Raw genomic sequence first — 21,272 nt, 5'->3', positions numbered from 1 at the left:
GACATCCCCGTTTAACTGGCTTTGGTTCGTAGAATTTTGGTGCCTTACAGTGCGAAAAAGATCATGCTTCCCTTCTCTTTGTTCATGCTGCAATTTTCACCACAATGCCCTTCACACCCCCTCGTGTCTCTCTTTTTATCTGATCTCATGGGCACCTCACCTAGTAAATAAACACATGTGCACTGAATGAATTGGGCCTGCTGTGTGTTTACCGAATTTTATCCTAGTATTTCTCTCCATTTAACACACATGTGGTCTTCCGACCTCAATCACAACTTGAGCTGCCCCAAATCCACAATACAGAAAGAAGTTTAATAATACCATTCCCACCACCTAGGAGGACATACAGCCCTATATTCAGACTTCGGTTTCAAGACTCAAGGGTTTCCTTGAATCCAGAATTCCTTGAATCCTTGAATTCCAGAATCCAGACCACAGACATCATACGTGTTTTGTTTCTTTGAAAACATTTCGTTTTGAATGGTTGAGACATTTACCACCAACCCCTAGTATTCTCTGTCACCTTTTATCTTGCCTGACAGCAAGCTGCATATGCTTGAGCTATCACTCAGCAACTCAACCCATCTTCATACATCTTGGGTCTGAGTTTTCAGGGACCTGTAGACCGTTGCAGCTCTAAGTCCTACCATTCTTATTCCGTGAAATTTAGCACTGCAAAAACCTCTGCTCCCAGATCATCGGAGAAAAAAAGCTGAACATCTTCACTCACATCTAAAAGGTTGCTGATCCTCTGACCTAGAAAACACAATAGTCATTGAGAAAATGTTGGGAGAAGTATCATAAAGGAGGCTGAGGATATTGGAACCTTAATACCCTGCCATCGAGGCTTTAAAAAAAGAATTCAGTGACTTAAAAGCACAGTTTTTTTCACTTTGCATAAAAATAGTCTAACATTGGAGTAAAAAAAATAGGAAGTGTATCAATTTTTAATAAATACAAGCCACAAAATAAATTTAATAAATTATAAATGATAAAATTATTGAAAAATTAAATATTAAACATTCCCACATAAAAATGTAGAACATTTATTAATTAGGGAGCATTTTCAGAGTAATACTTGCACTTTAAATTGGTCTTAACTTTTTAAACATGCAATGTTGTAGGCCTATAGAAAATGCCTCACTATATTCGCATGGCTGGTCACACCAGAAAAAATGATGCACTTGATCAGTTTCCTGCAGGATGGTCATCGGGTGGAGGGCACAAGATGGTTAGGGATAGGGTGGGAAATAGGACCAGTGGTGGGATTCCTGGGACTGGCATTTATGGAGCACAGTAAGAGATATCTCTTTTCCTTTTTGGATTTCCAAATTCAGTAGTCCCCGTTTATCAGCACTTTTGCTCTCCCGTTTCAGGTGCCTGTGGTCAACTGCGGTCAGAAGGAGATGATCCTTTTTCTGGCGAATCATCTGAAGGTCAATAGTAGCCTAACTCTACATCATTACCTGCGTCATTCACCTCCCACCCCATCACGTAGGCATTTTATCATCTCACATCATCACAAGAAGAAGGGTGAGTACAATACAGTAAGATATTTTGAGAGGCCACATTCATATAACTTTATTACAGATTACTGTTAAGATTGTTCTATTTTTGTTATTAGTTATTGTTGCTAACCTCTTACTCTGCCTAATGCATAAGTGAAACTTTATCGCAGGTATATGTGTATAGGATTTGGTGCTATCCACGGTTTTAGGCAGGTCCCAGAGCATATCCTCTGCCGTTAAGGGGGACTACTGTACAAGGAAGAGCAACCATCCTGTGAACATTTCCAGCAAAAATTTGGAAGAAAAGTCCACACAGACATGTCTGGTTCTCTTCCTGGAGGCTATAGGGAAATTCCCAACCCAGATGTTCTTATTCTGGATTTTGGATGAAAAAAGATGAGGGAGAAAAGACAATGAAAGAGAGTATTTGGGGAGGGAAAGCTTTCCGTTTTCTTTTCCTTAGATCATTGTGGGCTTTTTTTTTCTTTTTACCTCCTAAATTATACACAATCTTTCTCTGGGCCCTCCCGGTCATCTTCCCCCTCCTACAATGGGAAAATAAAGGGTTGAGTTTGTAGAACCCATGCAATAGGAACCACAGCGTGGCTTCAGTCCTGCACCACCCCACCCTGTGCAATGCCACAGACCTGTTCGTGAGGTCTCTGAGTTGCCTAAGGAGAACTGGGTGTTAGACTTGGACACATGCTGGGCAGATTCCCATCCATGGAGGGTCCCTCAGGCCGGCCATAGGGAGGGAGTGAAGCTAGCAGCCAGCCTTCAGCCATCGGCAACTTCAGCATCAGCCTCAGCTGCAGAAGCCATTTGGCTGTTCATGTTCTTCCAGGGAAGCTTGTGTGAGACTCTCTAGACAACACTTATTCCAGAGCATTCTTCCAGGTTGACCAAAGCTTTGTCAGGCCTGCATCACAGATCACCTTCTTCCTTGGACCAATCCTTTCTCTCCCCCTTCTCTTTATAGGTATTAATACTTAATAAATATCATGGTCCCCAAATTGCCTCAGTAACTGCTTCTGGGGAATCAGCCTTTCAATACTGAGAGAAGTCTAAGATAGCAGGGGGTGATAAGATAGAGCTTTAAAGCCAAACCACTCACCACGTCACTGGCAATTAGGGCCCATTTTCGGGCACCAGGTGGTGGTCCTTTTGTTAAAACTCCCCTCAGTGGTGGATTGCTATGGCATATTGGTGGAAGGGAATTTACTAGTGACAACTATATGTGAGGCACCTGAAACTTATGATGGTGTGGACAGAAATATAACAGGATTAGGGGACTACTGCTAAGTATCCATGATGCTCCAAGGAAAGATCACAAACAACTGAAGGCAACCGAAAGCCAGAGGTGAAAGCCTAGGGCCTCTTTGCTTGCACACAGTGAAGCTCTCCTCTCCTCTAGCTAGAGAGTGCAGCAAGCCAAGGACCAAGCCCAGGACTTCAAGTCAGATTGGATGAACCAACCAAGAAAGATCTGTTAACCCAAGGTCAGGGTTTTCCTGGTGGGGAAACGTAGGACCTTGACAAATGAACATCTGAGCAGATGCCCTCAAAGAAGCTATGGTATCCCCACGTGACCGTGGTATCCATGGGTTGATCATATATATTCCACACTGCCCAGAAGGATATAATATATACATTGAACCAAAAGCCTTTGTAGGGCATTATGTCCCTACAACACTATGCTTCCAATAGGAAGAATTCATGTGTCTAGGAACCAAGGCATAGGGATAGGAGTGGACCCCACTCCCAACGACCCACTAGGGAACATTGTGCTTCATGTCCCTGCAACCCAAAGATGTCCCAAAGGAGATAGACTTCCTCTAGGGGACACAGCAAGTGTCCCATTAAATTCTAACTATAGCTACTGCCTAGGCATTATAGGATCCTTGTATGCAGGGAGAAGTAGGCAAGATGAATTATGGAGATAAGTGACCCTGGTCATCAGGGGCAGGTGGGCTTCTATTATAATGTGGAAACAGGGAGGACTATGTGTGGAACCAGATGGGTGCCGCTTTTTATGCCTTACCTAATTCTCACTCTAAATAGATAGAATTAACAATGCCATTAGAGAAAGATATAATGATCCATGGAGAGGGTGGTCTGGGTCCAGCCACCAAGGTTAGCAGAGGTGGTACATGAGGGTGACTGGAAGATAAGAAAATAAACATCGCTGTGGACCCTGAAAATACTTGCCTTGCTCAGACAACCACACTGGGAGTGTAATTACTCACAGATTTCCCCTTTTTAAAAGAGGTTCATGGGAACCCTGGAGGAGCTGCTCCCTGAACACATATGGAGAATTAGATCCAAGCAGCTCAAAGGGTGGACTGTGGTGGACACTGAGATGTGCCTCCCAGACCCCCTTCAGGGAAGGACTTGCTGCTGTACTGTGGGAGTGCGGCAGACACAGCTCCAGCCGTCAGTTTCGTCATGGTCAGCCTCAGCTGTGGAGGGTGCCTTGCTTGTGATCATGCTCTTTCCAAGGCAGCTCTCATTTGGAGACTGAGCAAGAGGAGCAGTATGAAGGCCTGGGCATTACAGTCCAACACTGTATCTTCTGAAGGGCAGTACTCACACCAGGGTGGCTGAGCATTGTCGTTTTACTTGTTCCTCTGTCCAATCCCACCTTATCTGCTTTCCATTCACAGCTATTATTCCCTAAAGAAAATCTTGTACCCCAAATTCTATATAAGCATCTGCTTTGGGACAGTTCATTCCATAATTGGAATTTCCAGCTCTGAGAGGATCGTTGGCCCCAGAGCCAGGAATCAAGGGACAGAAAGACTGCCTTCCAGTCCTCATGATAGGTGCTCAAGAAGCCATCTTGCAGGTAAGAGACTGTCCTGAAACACTCACTGGTTAGGAGTGGTCAAAACAGGGCTGTAATGTGGCCAGTAGAGAGTTAAAGAAAAACCCTAATCCACCTCTAGGCATCAGTCTAGACCTCACAGAGCAAAGCCATTTCAGGGCTTGATGAATACTTGGCTGTGAAGGTTTGGAGCTTATAGGACAGGCACAGACCGCTGTGATGAGAAGCCAGCATTGGACACAGATGTGGTGGGCAGAGTGGGGTCCAGAAGAGAAGGTGATGAGAAGCTGCAGGGGATCTGCAGATCACAGTGGCATTCAATTGCATTCAAGTGGCCTCTTGATTTTTCTGTTTCACCTCCCTGCCCAGCCATCCTGTCTCTTCTTCATGGCAGGGACTATGTGTCATTCCCTGCAGCCATGGCAGTACCCAGCACGAAGCCTATACACAGGAGACATATTTGTAGAAGGACTAAACTGAAAGTAGCCAACAAAGAGGCCCTATGGCTCAGACAACCTTCAGCTTTCCAGCACTACCTTAAAAGATTCAGTGTGGCCTTCTGGAGGTGGTCAGTAATAAAAGCAGCACCAGTGATCACTGGGGTGATTTGCAGGAAATTTGGAGTTCCAGCAAATCCTTGTATAGCTTCAGTTAAAACTACAGTATTCCTTTGTTTTGTTTTGTTTCCCATGACTGGCATGACCTAAAAACTAAATGCTATATTTGTTTATCACATGGATAGATGGATGGATGGATGGATGGGTGGATGGATAGATGGATGGATGGAGTCAAAGAAAGATACAGAGAGAAAGAGACAGGCAGATAACCTCTTCTGCAATGTATCAGTTAAGATGCTTTTGGCTGCAAATAAGAGAAAATCTGGCTGAAAGTGGCATAAAAATGAAATGTTGATTATCTCACATAAGAAGTCTGGTGATAGGCTCTTCCAGGTTTAATTTTGTGGTTCAATGACATTGTCAAGGGCCCATTTGCTTTGTTTTTATGTGTTAGCATTCTCCTCTGACTTGAGTTGATCCACTCTGTCCCCTCATGGTTACAAGATGGCAGCAGCATCTCCAAGTGTCATATCCTCACCAAATAGTCTCCAGAAACTGTTCCTTCTTGCATTTATGTCTATTTCTCAAGAGCAAGAAAAGCTGCATCGGTCATGATAAAATAGATTATATATTGTAGTAACAAACAAACCTCCAAATGTTAATGGCTTAAGACAATACTAGTACACTGCTTGCTCATGCTCCATGTCTTGCACAGATTTGCTAACTCACTGTAAAGGATCCACGCTAACTGGAGGCTCTCATCTTAGAAAGAACTTCAGATGTTGCAGTGACAGGGGAAGAGAAGGTTGGAAAGTGTAGCTCCTGCTGTTAAATCTTTTGGCCTGAAGTGACACATGTAACTTCCTCCTAGATTTCATTGGCCAGAACTCTACCAAGTCCCTGCCTCACTTCAAGGAAATAGGGAAGCACAATTTACCATGTATGTCTAGTAGAGGAGAACCAGATAATAGTGAACGTTAGCTATGTCTTCCAAAGACAGCTTTCCCCCAGAAGCCCCAAGTCTTTTATAGCTCCTTGTCTCGAATTGGGTCACATGGTTATGGCTAAATGAAACCCTCATTCAGGGAGAATCCATCACTATCAATACTCTGGTGCGAAGAAACATTTGTGCCAGCAAGTCAGGAAGGGGGTTGATCTGAGTAGGCAAACACCAGTACCCTCTGCGTGCTATAAATGGACTTACTTGGCAATATCTGTAAGTCTATTGAAAAGGTCCTTCATAAGAGGATTTGATTCTAGATCTAGAAAATAATGCCTCCATGAGTTAGCACCTTGCTCACTGACAATTCTTTAATCACCATGGGAGGGTCAGACCAAAACAGATCCTGCGACAGGTACCGTTAAGGATTTTGCCTTCATCCTCCAACAGCTTTGAGAGATGAATGGTGGACTTCAGACAATAAGAAAAACTTAGTTTGCTAGTTTTCCCAGAAAAATTAATTCAAACAAACAACCAAACAAAAAGTCTTTGAAAGAAGCCAATGAGTTCTTTTATTCAGAGTTAATGAGGGACGGTTGAATTCTTTTAGTTTCTTCCTTCTCCCTTTCCTCTCTATCCATCTATCCCACTCATAAAACAAAACTACATAAAGTGCCATTGCCCTATTTTGCCATGGTTTGGGGCCTCACATGTTTGTGATTCTGTGGCAGCATGGGGGCAGTTTAGTGAATGGTTGAAAGGGGAGGGGGAGAATTACAGCAGATGGTTGAAATTCCAGAAAAGTCAGTCATAGCACCCCTGCTAAGACTAAAATTGCTCTATTTCTGGGTAGGTCCAAACCTGGAAGTTGTTTACCTACATAGCCTCCTTGAAAGGAAAAGCTGAGGGTTGAAAGAGGAGTCCAAACCTATAGTGCTGACTTGATCCCAACCCCAAAACAGGCATGTGGGGTGTGTGTGTGTGTGTGTGTGTGTGTGTGTGTGTGTGTGACATATGGCAATTTAAAACAGTTAAACATATGAAGAATGTTTTTCATTCACAGATGGTTAAAAAAAAGGCATTTATTTTTTCATGTAACACATTCTCGGGGTTTGGAGCCAACCACCTCCAGGGAGGGTCACAAATCCACTCAGTGCCCCTGACAACTCAGGTTTATGTTTGAAGGTCTGCTTCAGCTGAAAGATGAGTAAAACTGTGGTTAAGTCAGACGTTCCCTGGTGGCTCTGGGGCCTAGGGGCACTGATTATTTCAACAAGTCTCTATGAAAAAGTCCAATTCGGAACATTTGCTTCAGATGGATTCACCTGTTCAAGGCAGGCGAAGGAACAAGATTTATCCACTGAGCTAAATCCTCCCCATGGCACTTACCTGGCAACATTTACCTGGCGACAGCCCTTCAGGAGGGGCTTCTGGGGCTGTAAAGAGAGGGATAGAGGCAACCACATTCTCCTTTCCTCCAGTGAATAAAGTATTGCTACTTGCCAAGGTTTTCTCCTGCTGCTATGAAAGCAAATTGTGATCCAGAGTGTCCAATCAGGGCACCAAATCTCTGCACTACTTGCAAAGGCAATTATTCCACTGGGGCTTTTGACGGTGGGAAAAGAGAATTAATTAAGTCTCATTGTAAAATTAAGTAGCATAACTATATATTTTAGAATGAGTGCAATTATGCCTTATCTTAGAGTGTTGTAAATTCTTTGTAACTGTGATGTATTATTAGAAATTTTTTTAGAATTGTAGAACTCAACGGTCTTTAGAGATCACGTAATGAAGCAACTTCCTTTTTGTAAGGATGAAAACAAACCCAGAGCAGTTATGTGACAGACTAGAGCCTATAAGTCTCCTGACTTAAAATCTAGTATTCTTTTTTGTTTGACTTGCATTTCGCACAGAGATAAAGTCTAATGCAGGTGAAAATAGCAGGTGGTCAAAATGGTCTCTGAAAATCTCTTAGAAGGGCACTGTGCTGCAAACAAGCACCTGTCTTCCACTGAGTCCAACACAACCAAGTTTTCCTTCAGAGTAGATCTTTGTTTCTCAAGTTGTGCACCAAATGAAGCAGTGGGTTGGGGCTTAGAAGCTATCTTGTGTAGAAAACAGGTCTTTAAAGTCAAGGGTCACAATCTGTAAAGATGCTTGCTGCAATAAATGACACCTACAGTTGAGACCAACTCGTGGATGAAGAGTGTTCTTGGGCAGCGAATGAAAGGGAACACTGGGATCTCTGAAGTGTTCTCTCTGTGACCTCTTACCTGCCTGGTGCTTTACCCTGTGAAGTTTAACCTCCCTGAAATCTAAATTTTGTCTCCTCAACTTAGCCTGCTGCAGGTGATTTGGGACTCCCCTGTCCCTGGGTTGGAACCTGGAGACTCTCTTCAGACATAGGCTGTGGCAACCATAGGCTCACCTTGGAGTTCTCCAGAGAACCAGAACCAACAGGATATATAATATATGATATATATAATTTATTATAAAGAATTGGATCCAGTGATTATGGAGGCTGACAAGTCCTAAGATTTGTGGTCGGCAAGCTGAAGACCCAGGAAAGCAGATGGTGTAATTTTAGTCTGAGATCCAGGAAGAGCCAGTGTTTCAGTTTGAGTCTGAAAACAGGAAAAAAATGATATCCCAGCCCAAAGGCAATCCGGAAGAAGGAGTTCTTTCTTACTCATGGGAGCCTTTTTGTTCTATTCAGGCCTTTAACTGACTGCGTGAGGCCCACCCACACTAGGCAGGGCAATCTGCTTTATCCAGTCTACTGCATATGGTTCATACGTTTATACCATCCAGAAACACCCTCACAGACACATCCAGAGTAGTGTTTGACCAAATATCTGGGTACCATGTGAGCCAGTCAAGTTCACATATAAAGTTAACCGTCACCGCTGTTCTATCTGCTTTTGTCCAATGTATAAACATTTTTCCTTCAAACATTTCTTCTGTCTATTGTTATTTAAGGTGAGAGAATACATTTAGTTTTATTTAACTCTGTCTTAACTGAAAGTGGAAGTGGGGCAGATGCATTATTATTTTGAAGGACACCGTCACATTTCCTCCCCTGGGAGTTTCCCATTTCATCTTCTGAATCAGCAATGGCTACGTGCTCCTCTTTCCCTGCCCCTCTAGTAGAATGTGTTGTCTGACTTCAGGATTATTGTTTGTCTCATGGAAAGAAATGGCATCTCTGGATATTTTTAATTTGCTTTTCTCCTGTAATGAGTGACACTGATCATTTTGATGTATGTTTGGCATTTGTGTTTCTTTTTCTACAGTTTTTTTTCATGTTATTTGTTCATTATTCTATGTTGGATTCTATCTTCTTTTCTAGGGGTTCTTTTTATAGAGAAATTAGCACTTTGTCTGTATATGAGTTGCAACTATTTTTTTTCTCTTTTACTTTCTTTATGCTACTTTTGCATGGAGAACTTTGTTTATTTTTAATGTGGCTGAATTTATCAATCTCTTTCATTATGGATTCTAAATTTTCAGTCATAATTAGAAAGGGCTTTCCTACACCAAGATTCTCCCACGTTTCCTTCTGGTATTTTTGTGTTTCATTTTTCACATGTAAAGAATTAATCTTTGTATATAGTATAAAGTATGGATCCAATTTTATCGCTCAGCACATGACACTCAGTGTTCCCAATGTCTGGTATAAAAAGTCAGTCTTTACCGTATACTAAATTCTATATGTATACGTATTTTATTTTTCTTCTATAATATCTATTCTGTCTAAAGGTCTTTTTACATGGCAACACCAGTGTTTAAATATTGGGACTTTTTATTAACATCTACTAGAATTGGTCTCTAAAAATCCCTGCTCTGGCCAATTATTTTTCAGAGGTTTCCAGGTTATTTTGATTATTTGTTTTTCCATCTGAACTTTAAATTCAGCTCATTTGTTTAGGTCCAGGAAAGAACTAGAGTACTTTTACTGAGCTCATGTTAAATTTATAACCTAATTTAAGGAGAATTGAGATATTCATGATGAAAAGACTTTCTGGTCAAGAACCTTTTGGGTCCTTCATTTGTAAAAGGTCCAAGGAGATCCTGCTGGTTTTCAACCACTGCCCTCCCCACCCAGACTCAGCTGTCAGCTCTGCTAGGCAGACATTAGGACTGTCTTTTACACGAAGCCTAAATAACCCAGAAAGCCAGAGCTGGAGAAGGCCATGTGTTTTGGTGGCAGTTCCACCTCCATCATTGTTAATAATGTGGAACATATAAGATCTCCCCATTGATGGATCATCCTAAATGACACCTCCGCATGGCACAGCAGAGCTATGTCATTACTTTTGGATAAGACCGGCCCTGTGGAAAATGATGAAGTGATCAACTTGGCAACTTCACGTTTCACATTTTTCATCGTTCTCCCCCACACAGCATCCCCTTCCTCCCCAAGGCACAACGGCAGCTACCAATAATAGTCCCAGGCTCCCTCCTTTTTCCTCTTCTCAAAAGCCATCCTTGGAAAAGAATCTGATATCAGTCATTTACACCTGAATGTGAACTTCCTTCTAGCAGTGGAAAGAAAGATTGTATTTACTTAAAAGAGTTTTGTGTACCTGGGAGCAACTGGAGGAGGCAGGAGCCTTCCACATGTCCCTGAAATATTACCAGATAGATCTGTACCTTCAAAGGCCCTACTCTCGGGCTTCAGAGGACCCTGCAGACCCCAAGAGATGCTCTTGTCATCTTCTTCCCCATACTCTGAGAGGGATCCTGAGACGATACAATTGATTTCGTTGTGACCACACGTTACAGGGAGGCTGTCCAGAAGGAATACATTTCCCTTATCTGCCAGGCCTGCTAGTGCGCATCCGGGATCAGGGAACTCCTCTGAAAGCCAGAAATGGTACGATTAGAAGCAAAAATATGAAGTGCATTACATGCAACTTCTCTAACAACACGTGCAAAGTAATCAATCTTAACCTCTGGCAGCCACACCAGGGAGTCTGTCTTTCCCTTTTTATTTATTGACTTGCCCTTGGCCAGGCCTTAACATATTTGTGTTTGTCGTTCCAAGGCTTTTGCTTAAAATTCAGCCAGTCCTGTTTCCTTCCTGGGATGTAGATGGCTCATCTGTCAGCTGCCTTCAGTATTAGTGACCAACACCCATACCATATTGTAAAATAAAGCCTGCTTTATCATGATTTAGCGACATGGAGTCTTTTCGGCTCAGCCATTCGGTGTTTTAACGAGCAGAGAGGCTCCCTTTGGACTCAGGCTCCAGTTGGAGGGTCTGAGGCCACAGCTCCTCGGGGGGCTGCCTTCTGGGGGCACCACCATTGCTCGGGACCTGGCAAGGAAGCCCTGAGGCGCCTCGGGCTCCATTCTCCACTGCTACTGCTTTGGAATCGGAAACTTTGTGCCCGGCTCTAAACACTGCATTTGAACAGTTGAAAAACCCAGAGCTTCACCCTCAGGAGTGAGGGGAGCCTTTGGAACAAATGTGAAAGGGATGTGAGCTCACTGAAGTTCCTGCATGTGAGGCGCTCAGAGTGGAGGACTGCACTTCATTTTTAAACACCTCGGCAGTCACTCTGCTTCAAGAACTAACTGCAGCGCACGGTATTAAAGGCCCCAATTCCCTCTGACATGCCTTCTTTTCTCTCAGCTTCAAAACTTAGACAGAGCTGGAGATGAGACTCGGGAAGAGAGCGGGGAGGGTGTGCCTCCGACCGCAGGAGACATTGTTGCCCCATCCGTGTTCCGGCTACTCCTTCTCAGGCTTCTTCTCTCACCTGCTCTTGTCTCTCAGGCGGGCTATCCAGTTTCATCTCAGGACTTTTTATGAGGGCTTCAGTGAGACTGCACATCACAAATCAGGTGTGTGAGGATTTATTTGTCTTTAACTCTGCTTAATTTTAGATTAAGCCCTGGCTCTGCTGAGGTGGAGGAAATTTACCCTCCATTAATCTAAGGTCCTCTCTTGCCATTCTCCAGGGGGTGGCATCTGGGGGCCAGGGATCCGCAGAGGGTACAGAGGGGCAGGTGGAAAGAGGTGGGGGGGGTGCTTTTGGTGTTTGGAGTGTCTGCCACCCAAGTCTCTACTTAGGAGTCCATATTTGGTCCTTTGCTCCTGTTCACCTGGACCCGTGGGGTCAAATATCTCTCTCCACTGTTCAGTGCCATGCTTGATGTTAGAGCCATCATTTTGCTGTTTTCATGCCACGTGCCATTCTGAAAGCTGAAAATCTCTGCAAGGCCATCATAGGCCCTCCCTGTCTACCTAGATTCACCGTACTGCCATTTCATCCCTCTGGGAAACGGCACAGGTGTTCTCTGGTCTCAGATTTGGGAAAGCACCTTGCTTCTCCTCCCTGGGGCCTCAGCCCAGGAGACAGGGCCAAAAGACCCTTGTGTCCAGGAGCCACCACCATCTATATTCTATGGATTCTTCCCTGTCTCTCTTCCATTTTCTCCAGCTCAGGGAATTTTTTTCTGGTCTGAGGAGTTACGGGTAAAGAGGAATACATTTCTACATTTTCTCCCTCAAATCCATAGCTCTCAAACTTTTTGTCACTTTTTCTCCTTAGGACACGCAAGAGCCCAGGATTTTGGATGACAAAAGCCAGGAATGTAATTTTGATTTCCACTTTGTGTAGCATCCTTCCCTTGAAGCAATGAGCATAAAGTGGCCGAGCTGCTTGAATGGGTACAAAATACATTGATTAAAGTTTCAAAAGTATTATTCTGCCACAAGGATAAAATAGCTTAATAAACAAAAATCTCTCAGAGGGTCCCTCTGATGAAGCTCCTAATGACTGCTTGCTAAAGGGCGAAGCATAGCAGTGTATCGGGATGAAGGCCCTGGGCAAACTCAATGAATTTTGGCACTAGTTTTTCAAATGTGACTGCTTTTTGGCACACTAACGTGTTTGTTCCTGCTTTCTGAAATAGTTGTGTTCTAACGTCCTTGCTTAAGCAAAGGACTGCAGACACTCTCTAAGACCATATTACCAATATGGTGATGAACACGAGGACTCTTTCTAGCATTATCTGTCTTGTTCCCTGCCTGGTATATCCTGAGGTCAAAATGTATATGAAAGTGGAGAATGTATCCCTCAGTAAGATTCTGCTCTCTCTTCTCTAGCATTTCTTCTAAGTATTTTCCTTTACATTTTTCCCATTTAGAGTTCAATAGTTTCTTTAATAAGTGAGCAAATTTGTAACAGACACTCTTTTTTTTACATGCTTAATTTTTCAGCATATTGTCAGATAAGCTTCAAGTAAATGGAACTCATTCAGACAGTCTTTTTAAATTATGAGTCCTTTTGCATATTTTGACATCAGGGATCCCATTTTAAAAGGAATATTTATTTTTATTGATTGTACCAATTAGCAATTTTAAAAAAATTAAAAGTTTTTAAATGGCCTGTGTTAAGTAACATGAAAACAAAGTTATTTTGAAATTCCTAAAGGTAGCACAGGAAAAATTGCTGTTGAGCTCAATATTCAATGGTATGCATATAAAGACATAAATCCACACAATACAAGAACACCTATAAGAGTACAGATATATACTCAAGAGTGGGATAATATAGAGATGAGAAGTGAGTGGATCATACAGGAAAAAGAGATTAGTGCCTCACAGGGAATAAAAGACTAAATTAGCATATAAGGTGTGCCTGCTGTGTGCCTGGTACTTCTCAAGCCTGTGGTGTAAACATTATTGCTCTGCTCCACTGTGCAGAGAAGGAAACCAAGGCTCAGAAGGGTTAGGTAGCTTGCCCAAGGTTACATGTCCACTCAGCAACAGAGCTGGGCTTTGAATCTAGGTCTGTGGGACTCCACGATATCCTCTTCATGACCACTGACCACCAGCTGTGGTCAGTCCAGTGCCCACAGAGTGGCAACGGAGATGTTTGGACATACCCACCTTGGGTGTTTTATACTTCTGGAAATCCGTGCCAAAGGATTAGCTAGAAAGAATACAATAAAAGGAGATAGCCAACTCTGTGTCCTTATACTATATGCATTTCATACACTGAAATAAGGTTGGCTACAACAAATCTTGGAAGATACTGATTTGATCAGTGCCATCTTTCAAGATACGATCTTGGTCTTTGGCAAGAACTACACTATTTTTGCAATCCATCGAGTGGTGACAGGAGTTCACTTCACACCATCACAAATTTCCCACGAGACCTAACAAAAGCTTGCAGCTTGGGAACATGTGGGAAAGTGCAATATGCTACTCACAAAGTAAAAGTAATATGTCACCGTTATATGGTACAGTAATAAACTATGTGTGTAGTATAAGTGAAATGGAGCTGGGTGGAGGGGGCGGGAGTTAGTCTGCATACAGAAGGTGTATTGTGAACTTAGAAACAGCAGGAGATACTGCATTTCTCAACAGATTCACCTCCGACACTCAGTCTAGCAATTTGTGGTGTAAATGCCTCTGTTTCTTTATCCTCAGCCCAGAACTGGAATTCAGACATTTTCATTTTGAAGTCAGTTTTTACAAGTATCAATCATTTGATGACACCTTTGATCCCTCAGAAAGAAAGAAAATCTACTTAAGTCTGATTTTCTTGAAGATCTCATCTTTTGCATAAAATGCTTGATAAAATATGCAACCCATGTACAACTAATGTCTTAATGACTGTCTTGAGATTTCTCTTTCACTCTAACATTTAAGAAACAAACAAAAAAATTGGATGATCCATGTCTAAATCAAATCGGACCAGTTTCCTTTTCCTTTTATTTTTTCTTATTTTAGCAGCAGCTCCTCTCTCTCTTTTTAAAGTAATCAGTATATTGATTTTGAAACCTGAACATCAAAAGAGAAAAATTTTTAAGGATGGTCATTATCTAGAAATGGCACCAACAACTGGTAAACCTAGTAATATATGGTTCACCCATTGCTCATCCACTGCCAATAAAAACCACTTCAGGATAAATTCGTCCTTCTCCAAGAGCATTTATTCTTTGAAGATAAAGGAAGAAATCAAATATACCAGGAACACTGGAAAGTTCTAGGTAATCATTTTACTTCTAATTTTAAATAAAATTCAATTCTTTAATGCAATAGCTTATATGACCGCAGAGATATTCGGAGACAGTCTCAGGTAGAAGGAAGAACCTGGGTTCTTGCATCAGGAGGTTCCCAGGCCTACACCCACCACTTCCTAACTAGGTGATCCCTACCAAGTCACATGGTCTCACCGAACCTGGTTTCTTAATTCATAAAAATTGACATCAATAAGCCTCTGAACTCATGGGATCAAATGAGGTAATATTCGAAAGTCTTTTCTATACTCTGATAGTACAGACTTTTAAAAAGTAGGGAACTCATATCTCACATGGTTTACACTTACAACAGTGCAGTTTCCTTTAACTGCATGTTTCTTTGGCATCACGGGGAATTTCAACCACATTAGGAGTTAAACAAGCTTTCATATGCCTAGGCATGTAAGAACCATTGCAAACTTTTTTTTTCAGAGAAGTAAATGTGAATCAATTCCCAATCAAACAATAAACCCCCCCCCCCACTTGTCTTTTTAAATAAAACCTACTTGTTAGTTGGGGAGTCACCTATTTTATTCTGCTCAGTGCTACCTGGAGTACAGGGCCCTTCCATGCAGGAACTGTAAAGGACTCACTATTCCATAAGTTTGTTGACAGTAGGGACCATTTCTGTGTATCTAGCACATAGTACAGTGTTTGGCACAGAGAGGATTCAGTGAGTTGGTTGAACTCAATTGTTGAGCACAATGGAATAGGGATAACAGATGTGTATATATTGTTTGGCAACCCTCTTGGAGCTTCTCGGGTATAATCTGAAACTGGCCCCTGTACTCAGAGGGCAGGGAGAGGCCAAGGAAAGGGGCAGGCCTCTTCAGGTTGTAGGTGGCAATTTTAATAAGCAAAGGAAACTTACACACAAGGCCTGTCTTGGGTAGGAGCAAGACGACTAAATCCTTGCACCTGCCTGTCAAATCTGAAAGCTTACAGACACCTTAACCAGGTTCAGTCATGTATACTATGCAGGTGTTCTGAACACCACATCACTATCTCAAGGCTATGTCCTTGGAGCAGTCTCTGGGAGTGGGAAAGGCAAGCGGAACCTACATTCCAAGGACAGGGAAGGGAAAGAGGAGCCTTGGATTGCCTGCAGCCAGCTCATGGGTCAACCAGCAGTCATGTCTCTTCAATGACCTTCCTCAACACTGTAACAGTACAGTAAAGTGAGGGAGTAGGCCAGGAGCTGACAGGTATGAACAGAGACTTCCTGCCTGGAGATAGCAGTGATCACCCAAGGCAACAAGGCCAGTGGTGGGAGCATGTCTGTAATTTGTGTGTAAAAGCAGAGTAAAATTCTCCCTCTGTGAGCTTGTGTATACATTTTTATTTGTGTAAATGTATGTATAAATAGATGATGGGAATTTTGATGGCTAGCTACACATGCAGGTCCATTTAAGTGACATAAAATCTGTTTATTAAAAACAATCAAGACCTCTTCCTTTCTCTAGTTGTGAAATTTTATCTACTTTGTCTTTTCATTCTGACTTTCCAATTTGGCTTTTCAATTAAAATCTAATTTTACTTATTTTATCATCTTATTAGAGCTCATAAATATATTTTTAAAAAGAAACAAGTTATAGATGAAGAAAAAAGCCAGTCTGTTTGTAAATATATTAGTGTGTTTCATTTCATTCAGATGCCTGCCTGGTCTGAATTAGGCTATAATGGGGCCAAACACTGAGCTTAGCGTTGGTTTCATGGGGGAAAAGCCAAGTAGTCAATTTTAATTACTTGTTGCCATATCCTTAAACAATGCACCAAGCGTGGAAATGTTCAAAATATCTTTCCTTCTGTCTGATTTCACTTTAGTCAATCCAAATTTGGCATCACTGCTTTCTGAAATATTTTTGATTTTAGAGCAGTTGGTGATTTTAATAATTTAGTATAGAGGAGAGAATGAAGAGAAAGAAATTGGAACTTAAAGCACAATGGCAAAAAAAGTTAATTTAAAGTGATGTTTGGTTAAAAAAAAAATGGTTCCCTTTGCAATGCTGTTGTGTAATTGAACGGATTAAGGGAACTGACGGGAACTTCACGGGTGTCTCAGTGGAGGTCTCTGAGGTCAGCCCTTAGCTCTGGTGCCTCACGTTAAACAAGTTTGTCAATTTTCCATCAGATTGATTTTTCTCACAGGTCTGAAGGCCTTGTCTTATTTCGCCTTATTTCCACAGGGGTTCTTAGCATTGCAAACTTCCATTTACTTTTGTTTCAAATTGTGAAAAGTGGTTTTTATCTCTGAGAGATCAAAGAAGAAACCTCTGGAATCGGAATACCCCATTTAATATGTGGACCATGTTGGTTGTCTACCACTTTCTTTCATTATTTGTTTTCTACTGGAATGAATCACCCTTTAAGGATAATCATGTTTATCTAGTTTACCTGGAGTTGTCTTTTGCATTTGATTTTTTTACTTACAGCAGAGGTTTTGGAAAAGATCAGGTAAGTTTCCCCTTTCAAGACAAGTTGTTTAAGTGACTACGGAGAGATTCCAGATAGACCCCTGGGAAATACAGAGGCTTGCTAATATTTAAGAGTTGACCTACCTGGCCCAATGGCATCTTTAAGAACTCAAGCACTGAGTAAAGAAGCTATTTCTTAGCTCTTAATTTTTAGTTCCTTTGTGATAAATATTGGATCTCTCAGGGTTTCTTTTTTTCATTTTTTTTTAAAGTCGTGTTCTGTTAGTTCCAAAAAAGAAAAATCACTTTTACTCCAATTAAAAAAAAAAAAAAAATCTCCTTAAAATGACTTTTAGTCTTATGACTTCCTTTTGAGTTTTTTGGAAAGCATATAAGAAAAAAAAAACACATTTACATAAGCAGAATCAATTATGTCTTTCATTGCTGTCCTTACACGTGCTTGACTATTTCTTATTTAAATAGGAAACCACAAAAAATACAGACATCATGAATTTCTGTTTTCTTAAACTTTCTAACATTGTCTTCTCATACATGGTCTCATTTGCTCCTCCCAACCTGCTGTGAATTAGGAAGAATGGGTATTGCCAATCCCCATTCACAGATGGCATGAGTATGTCCTCCCCTAAGACATACCAATAAATGCAGAGTTGGACCTAGAACTCAGGTCTTCAGACTCTTCAGCCTATGCCTCTTCTACTGCATCCTACCACTTGAAAGAGCTTGTCAAAGACTATGGATCCTTCAAACTGATACCCTGGCAATTTTTGTTAATGTAAATGGTTTCTTCATCCTCAACACTACAATCACTTCATTAATTATTGGGGAAAATCTTTTCATTTCCAGACTTTTCACAAATAGTTGCCACTGAATAAATGAACCCTGCTCTGTCTCTTACCTGTTAATTTATTAGTTGTTTTCATATTAATACCTAGGACCAATCTTAGAAGGAAGCAAAACAGGTATCCATAATGTCTGAAATTCCACTACTGTAACATTTGTTTCTTTGCCTACTTTTGTCCCCATTGGAAATGCAAATAATTCTCCGAGGATCATGAAATGTTAATTGAAATTGTACTATATGCTAGTCTCTGTGGTTATAGATATGAGTAAAAATGACATGTACTGAACTCTTAGTACCACCAGCCACTGTGCTGAGTACCTTCCACATACCTCATTGAACTATAAAACAACCCTATAGGTAGGTTTTTTTATCATCCTCATTTTACAGATTTGGAAATTGAGACTTAGGTTTAAAAGCTTGTCCAAGGCTCACTGCTAAGTGAAGAGGTAAGGTCAGGATTTTTAACGCCATCAGCCTGGCTCCCAACTCGTTGCTTTTAATGATCATGCTCTAGGAACCAAGCTTCCTGCCTGTGAGTAATTTGTGGTCTAGTCAGAGACACTACGATGTGATAGCAAAAACTGTGGGACCACAGAGGAGGGAGTGCCTCAGTTTGCCTGTAACAGAGAAGGCTTTCCAGGGAGGAAGATCAGAGCCTGGGGCCTGAAGGATGGGTAGCAGTTTTCCAGGAGAAAGAGGAGAAAGGTGGAGAGGCCATTCCAGGCAGAGGGAACAGCCAAGACAAAATAGAAGAACATAAAATATGTGGTGTGCTTGGGAATTTGCCGGTAATTTGGTGTCATTGGAGCAGAGACATTTAGAGTGGTAGCACTAACAGAAAATAGGTTGAAAAGCTGCAGGTAAAAGCCAAATTACAAAGGAGCTAGGATGTTCTGTGCTGGATTTTTAGAATTTTTCTTTTAGAGCAATAAGGATCCATAAAATATTTTTAATAAGGTGAGTATGATTGGATTTGTGGTAAGAAAATGCAGTATGGAGCAAGGATACCATTTATTTGACTGTTATAATACCCTAGAAAACACAGGACTGGCTATATTAGTTATCTAATATATATTGTTTTTAGCTACCAAACGTAGTAGCTTAAAACAATAAACATTATTTTACATTTTCTATGGGTCAGGAATCCAGGCACGGATTTCTGGGTGTTTCTGACTCAGGGTCTCTCACAGGGTACAATCAAGGTGTCACCTGGGACTGCATTCTTCTCAAGCTTGACTGAGACTGAAGACTTCTTCAGAGGGATCCATGCCTAGGCTCACTCACATAGTTGTTGTGAGGTCTCAGACAACCCACTTACATGCTCAATTACGTGGCTGTGGCAGGCCTCAGGTTCTCATTGGTTGAGCTGAACTAAGATATCAGTTCCTTGCCACATGGGCCTCTCCACAGAGCTACTCACAGCATGGCAGCTTGTTTCCCCTTAGAGCAAGGGCTCTAAGAAAAAGAGAGTGTGAACAAAGGAGAGACAGGATGAGGGAGCAAGAGAGGGCACGCAACACAAATGCCAGAGGTTTTGGGAAACCTAAACCCACCATTAATGTCCTATAACTTTTGTTACATTCTGTGTGTTGGAAGCACATTGCCAGGCCCAGCCTATTGCAGAGGAGGGGATTACACAAGGGCATGAATACCAAGAGGCAGGATCAGGATCATTGGCTGCCATTTTAGAGGATGCCTGCCATACCAGCTTTTTAGAATGTTGATTTTGAATGGCTTATGGGGCCCTAAAATGCTGATGTCAGTTGGGCGGTTGAAAATTGAGGTTTAAAGTTGAGATGGAAAGTTGGATCAAACTATAAATGTGTGTGAAGCAGGTTTTTTTTTTTTAGATAGCTCTGTGGCAGCTGTGTTTGAATATGGGGCACACCATAGATACATTCTCATTTACTTAGTAAATATTCTAGCACCCTCTGGTTGTAAGATGCTATGCTAGGCCTTCAGATAATAATTTGGTGTATTGCTCTTCTATTTCTTAACGGGACTCAACCCCTTGTGGTCTTGTAGTAATTAAAGACTTTGTAGTTGCATGAAAATATGAGGTGGCAAGCCCACATACCCTCCTGTTCCATATTTTCACCATAAGCATCTTTGCTGTAGACATCTTTGCTGCAAGCATTTTCACCGCACACATTTTCGCCGCATAACTAAGTGGCCATAAGGCAATTTTGATGTAAAAAGATAAAAAAATAACTGGTTGACAGTTTGGTTTGACAGTTTGGTTTCATCAACTGGTTGACAGTTTGGTTTCATTTCTCCATTGACACAGAACTTCGATTTTATATTATATAAATCTCAGCCCTTATGATGGTCTATACACTGGTGCAGAGTTTTGATCCTATGCTTCCCATAGAACTTCGGAATATCCATCAATGGACATGTAACAACATGCCAAGAACAAAGAGCAGTGGAGAAAGCTTTCAACAGGCAATACAAAGGTCAATTGCAAATATATATCCTAATATTTGGAAACTGACTCTGAATGAAGGAAGAAATTTTAGTAAAAATAGAAAAAGTGCAATGTTGAGCGAGATGAATCAACAACCAAAAGAAAGTATAACACTATGAACGAAAGACTTAGAAGACAAGTGCTTAGGTACAATTCACAAAATAAAATCAGTTATTTGCACAGTATTGCCGTGAAACTACACACATTTTAAATGTAATCAAATGACTGTATTTTGCAATAAAGTTTTTAAAATTCTGTTATTCATTTTTCATGTTTCATTATATCCTTTTTAATGAATGTCCACCTTTTATTTTTTTGTGATTTTCTTTTACAGCAAAATTGCCTTACAGCCAATTGGTTATGTGGTAAAAATGCTTCCGGTGAAAAAGCTTGAGGCAAAGATGCTTACAGCGAAACTACTTAGAACCCCTCTTGTTGTATTGCCTAAACATGTTGAGGGGGAAGGCTGGGCACTGGGAGTGATGACCTTGCCACATGCAGCAGCTCATATAACCAGTCCACATGAAGGGCCAGCCTAAGGGAAGGCAATGCTCAGATACAACTGAACAATACCATGTGTCAGCTGATTTAAATGAACATCCTGGAATGCTAACCTGACTAGGATAAGGAAGCCAAACCCACTGCTGCCTTCATTTCAGTG

This window comes from Panthera leo, chromosome A1, assembly GCF_018350215.1.
Source record: "Panthera leo isolate Ple1 chromosome A1, P.leo_Ple1_pat1.1, whole genome shotgun sequence".
NCBI lineage: Eukaryota > Metazoa > Chordata > Mammalia > Carnivora > Felidae > Panthera > Panthera leo.
This window is presented reverse-complemented; position numbering follows the sequence as displayed.